Source organism: Bubalus bubalis, chromosome 2, assembly GCF_019923935.1.
Source record: "Bubalus bubalis isolate 160015118507 breed Murrah chromosome 2, NDDB_SH_1, whole genome shotgun sequence".
NCBI lineage: Eukaryota > Metazoa > Chordata > Mammalia > Artiodactyla > Bovidae > Bubalus > Bubalus bubalis.
Genome location: NC_059158.1, coordinates 173,876,629 through 173,881,990, shown reverse-complemented (window position 1 = coordinate 173,881,990; position 5,362 = coordinate 173,876,629). Strand labels below are relative to the sequence as shown.

Sequence of the window (5,362 nt, the reverse complement as noted above, 5' to 3'; positions counted from 1 at the left end):
CTCTTGGCGACGCTATGGACTGTAGCCTGCCAGGTTCCTGTGTCCGTGGGATTTTCCAGGCAAGAACATTATACTTCAATTAAAAAATGCTGATTAAAATTTTAAAAAAATTGATTAAACAAGAGTTCAGGTGGAAAAGATGATACACAGAATAGGAGAGTGAGTGAACTCGCTCAGTCGTGTCTGACTCTTTGTGACCCCATGGACTGTAGCCCTCCAGGCTCCTCTGTCCATGGGATTCTGTAGGCAAGAATACTGGAGTGGGTTGCCATTTCCTTCTCCAGGGGATCTTCCCAACCCAGGGATCGAACCCGGGTCTCCTGCATGGCAGGCAGATGCTTTATCCTCTGAGCCACCAGGGAACACAAAATGGGAGAAGGTAACTGCAAATTATACATCTGATAAGGGTATATATGATATCATATTCATATAAAGAACTCTACAACTCAATAATACAATGACAAATGATTCAATTAAAAAAAATAAAATTGTGACAAAATACACATAATATAAAATGTACCATTTTAACCATTTAAAGTGTATAGTTCGGTGGTATTAGGGCTTCCCTTGTGGCTTGGCTGGTAAAGAATCCTCCTGCAATGCAGGAGACCTGTGTTTGATCCCTGTGTTGGGAAGATCCCCTGGAGAAAGGAAAGGCTACCCACTCTAGTATTCTGGCCTGGAGAATTCCATGGACTGTATAGTCCATGGGGTCGCAAAGAGTTGGACACAATTGAGTGACTTTCACTCACTCATTCACTCAGTGGTATTAAGTGCATTCACATTGTTGAGCACCCATCACCACCTTCCATGTCCAGAACTTTTTCACCTTCACAAACTCAAGCTCTACACACATTAAATTTCCCCAACCCCCTCCTTCCAACCCCGGGTAACCTCCACTTTAATTTCTGTCTCTATAAATTGACTACTCTCGCAGTCACATAAGGAGACTTCTACATTATTTGGTCTTTTGTGTCTGGTTTATTTCACTTAGCATAATGTCTTCAAGGTTCATACACACTGCAGCCTGTGTCAGAATTTCCTTCTTTTTTAGGCTGAATAATAAATATGACATTGTATGTCTACATCACATTTTGTTTACTTATTCATCCATTTATGGATATTTGGCTTGTCCTGTCTTTTAGCTTTGTGAATAGTGCTACTGTGAAATCAGTGTCTTATCTGGCTTTTTAAGGGAAGGCCACCAAATATCAGTCTGTGTCTGGTCTCTCTCCAGTTGCTTATTAGGTTGAGATTCACCTAGCATTTAATAAGCAGTTACTGAGTTCTAGGATCTAGGCCAGGTGCTTTCAACTCATTGCTTATAAAAGCCTCAAAAAACCCTGTAAAGGAAGTAAGGACAATTTTCCCCATTTTACAGATGGGGATGGTCAAGTTCAAAGAGATCGAGTAACATGCCCGAGGCCAGTGTAACAGAGATGCAGGATGGACTCGATTATGCTGTAGTTAACAAATGACCTCAAGATGTCAGGGACAGTTTCTTTTTTCTCTGACAAATAAGGACTTCTCACTCATGTCAAATGTCATCTTAGGTCAACTTGTGCTTACTCCGTGTCATTGTCAGACCAGGCTGAAGGGGCAGACCCTCTCAGGGACATTGCTGGACTCATGGTAGAAAGAAAGAAAAAGACAGCAGACCACAAGCTGGCTGAAAACATCTGTTTACAAGTGACATGGCCATTGGCACCAACGTTTTATTGACCAAATCAAATCTCACGGCCACTCCTGAATTCAACAGAATAAAGACGTAGTATAACCCTCCTCCAGGATGGACAGTGAATAATTTAAACAGAAATGTAATCTACCACAGCCCTACAGCTGTGGATGCTCCTGGGGCTCAGAGAGAAGACAGTAAATCTGTCAGGGAAGCTGGCAGTTGTTCAGGCTGGGTCCACTCTGCAAAAGTAAAAGCTAAAGTCTGTGAGTGCCCCAGAAGTGTTCTATCTCCAGAGGACTGACCCACAGTAACCAAAATCAAGGGAAACTGTAGAGAAATCGGAGGTCAAGATGTTTGTTTACTGTGAGATTAGGAAGAGCACAGGGAGCAGACATGTGGGTCCCTTGAGAACACCGTGTCTCTTCCAGAGTGAGGGCTCCTGAGGATCCTGCTGTGACCCGGCGGTCACTGATGACCCTGCAGTCAGCACCGCAGAGTAATAGATAAGGCTGGAGGCTCAAGGCAGGCCTAGCCCCCCGAATTCCCTGAAATACTGCCATCTTTTTCCTTTCACGTAGAAAAACCAAGCCAGTGTGGGTCTGACACTATGCTGGCAAAAATCCCCCAGGGACCTCCTTGGAGCCCTATAAGTGGAGATTATTCAGCCTGTTTAACAGGGGAAATAGGAGAGCAATGGTCAATGATATATAGGTAGATAGGTAGATACATATTATATATATATATATACATCATATACTATTATACATACATATATACAATGACCTTGCCTGCCTACATTTTATATATATGATGTAATGTGCATGCATGTGTGCTAAGCCGCTTCAATCATATCTGACTGTGAGACCCTATGGACCATAGCCCACCAGGCTCCTCTGTCCATGGGATTCTCTAGGCAAGAATACTGGAGTGGGTTGTCATGCCCTCCTCCAGGAGATCTTCCCAATCCAGGGATCAAACCCACATCTCTTATGTCTTCTGCATTGGCAGGCAGGTTCTTAACCACTAGCACCACCCAGGAAGTCCATATGATGTTATTTATAACATATAATATGTACAGATATATACATGTGTGTGTGTGTGTATACATATGTGTATATAAAATGGGCAGACAAGATGAGGGAAAGGTCAAGGATTTTTTCCTGGTGATGCAATTATGGATATTTAGATTTTAAAAAATTATTTTCTGAACTATATTGAGCATACATCCGTCTGTAATGAGAACACACTTATTAAAAATTAAAACAATTCTAGGGACTTCACTGATAGTCCAGTGGTTGAGCGTCCACCTGCCAACTCATGGGCCAGAGGTTCCTCCCTGTTCCAGGAGAGTTTCCTGTGCCATGGGGCAAGTAGACCTATGAACAGCAATTACTGAAGCCCACACACTCTGGAGCCCATGCACCCCACCAAGAGAAGCCCCCATGATAAGAAGCCCATGCATCGCAACTAGAGAGTAGCCCCCACTGGCCCCAACTAGAGAAAGCCCATGCAACAACGAAGACCCAGCACAGCCATAAATAAACACATAAATACATTTTTTTTAATTACAACAATTCTAAAAAAATTACTGGGCTGAGGAACTGCCATTTATGGGATTTCACCTTTCTTGGATTCTACCTAAACCCCATCGGAGGAGTCCTTTTTTGGGCTCCCGCTGTCCATCCCGAGGGCAGGTGCTCCACCTACAGAGGAGAACAACATGCAGACATGTCCTCACAAAGCTCCCAAGCGGGTAAAAGACAATCGATGTGTGGTTTCCACCAAGGGTGATGGAGGCCTGAGAAGTGCAGGTGGTGAAGAGCTTTTCTCCAAATGCCCAGTGACTAAGTGGTTGGTCCTCCAAACAGTGTTTAAGACCAAGGGTTTTACCCGAATTCAAAACCCTGGTTTCATTCCTTTAGCTGTGTGAGCCCCACACCACCCCCACTCCAGGTAGTAACTAAATCTCTCAGCCTGGTTTTGCTCTCTGTAAAAAGGTTCGTTGAAAGGTTAACTGAGACTATTGTTGTTGTTCAGTCACTCAGTCATGTCCAACTCCCTGCAACTCCATGAACTGCAGCACGCCAGGCTTCCCTGTCCTTCACTATCTCTCAGAGTTTGCTCAGACTCATGCCCAGTGAGTCGGTGATGCCAGCCAGCCATCTCATCCTCTGTTGCCCCCTTCTCCTCCTGCCCTCAATCTTTCCCAGCATCAGGGTCTTTTCCAGTGAGTCAGCTCTTCGAACTAAGTGGCCAAAGTATAAGAGCTTCAGCTTCAGCATCAGTCCTTCCAATGAATCTTCAGGGTTGATTTCTTTTAGGATTGACTGGTTGGATCTCCTTGCTGTCCAAGGGACTCTCAAGAGTCTTCTCCTTAAGGAAAATAATGCATGGAAAATCCTGAGCTCAGTTCCTGGCCTACAGGGAGTCACTGATATTTAAGGCATTTGACCCAGCACTCCCAAATCCAAGTTTGTTGCCCTTCTCAAACAGTGAGAAAAGTGCTCTTCTCGCTGCCTCTAACGAGGAACAGGCCTACTTCCTCAGTCACAGAGGTGCTCCCTGCAGTGCTGTAGAACTTGGCAGCGTGCTCAACTGCTCAGTCAGGCTCCCTGTGACCCCCATGGACTCTAGCCCGTCAGCCTCCTCTGTCCATGGAATTTTTCAGGCAAGAGTACTGGAGTGGGTTTTCATTTCCTCCTCCAGGGGATCTTCCCGAGCCAGGGATTGAACCCGTGTCTCCCGCATCTCTTGCATTGGAAGGCAGATTCTTTACCACTGAGCCACCAGGAAAGAAACTGTTGTCTCTAAGGAGAGAGAACTGGGAGGCAGGGGTGGGGAGACTGCAGAGCCTTCCAGACTGTTTGAAAACATTATTTTCTCCTTCATGAATTCTTCTCAGGTTTAAAAATATAGGAATGAAATGATTTTAAGAATTTGAATTAATGAATTCCTCAGTGACTTCTTCTGCTTTTCCCTCTGCAGAGCCGGGCTTTCCTCAAAGCCGAGTCTGAGGACTACCTTTATGAAAATCTGTGCTCCCCTCCACTGCCAGCTCCAATGAATCAGAACTTCTGGGGCTGTGAAGGAGGGGGGCGCCTGGTTGGCCTCACTTTTAATTAGCTCCCCTGGTAATTCTCCAAGACACCAAAGTAGAAGAATCACTGCTTTATGAGCCCTTCGGCATATCAAGTGCTCAGAAATGTTACCTTCCCCTTAGTCTGCCTTCCCTGAAATGACATCACAGCCCAGCAGGCCTAGAGAATCCACCTATAACTTTGATATGATTTACTGTGCAAACTAAAATTATTCACCCTGTCAACTGTTGTCATACCAATACTGGTGGTCAAATGCTGCCTCAACAGGTTAAATCCAGCACAGTAGAATTCTATGTAAATGTTAAAAAAAAAAAAAAAGAATGAGCAGACTCTTTTCACCGTACTATGTACAAGTTCTAAGTAAGATAAGTAAAGTGAATAAAAATCAAAACGTACGACAATGTGCTTGGCCTGTTAGCACTTGTGTAAAAGTGCTTCACACACACAAGAGGTACACATGTGTATTTGTGTATTTAGTATATGCAAATCTCTGGAAGGATAAACAAGACCTGGGGAGGGAGGAGTTGTGGTTTGCCTCCGGGAAGAGGAAGTGGGGATGTGGGTAAGAGACAGGCCTTTCACAATG

At 44.5% G+C, this 5,362-nt stretch overlaps 1 non-coding gene across 1 annotated transcript; it reads right to left on the bottom strand.

The window, feature by feature from the left end:
* Positions 1-290: 290 nt before the first annotated feature.
* On the bottom strand, positions 291-362 carry TRNAG-GCC. Its single transcript has one exon. It is a non-coding gene; the product is annotated as a tRNA-Gly (tRNA).
* Positions 363-5,362: the final 5,000 nt, after the last annotated feature.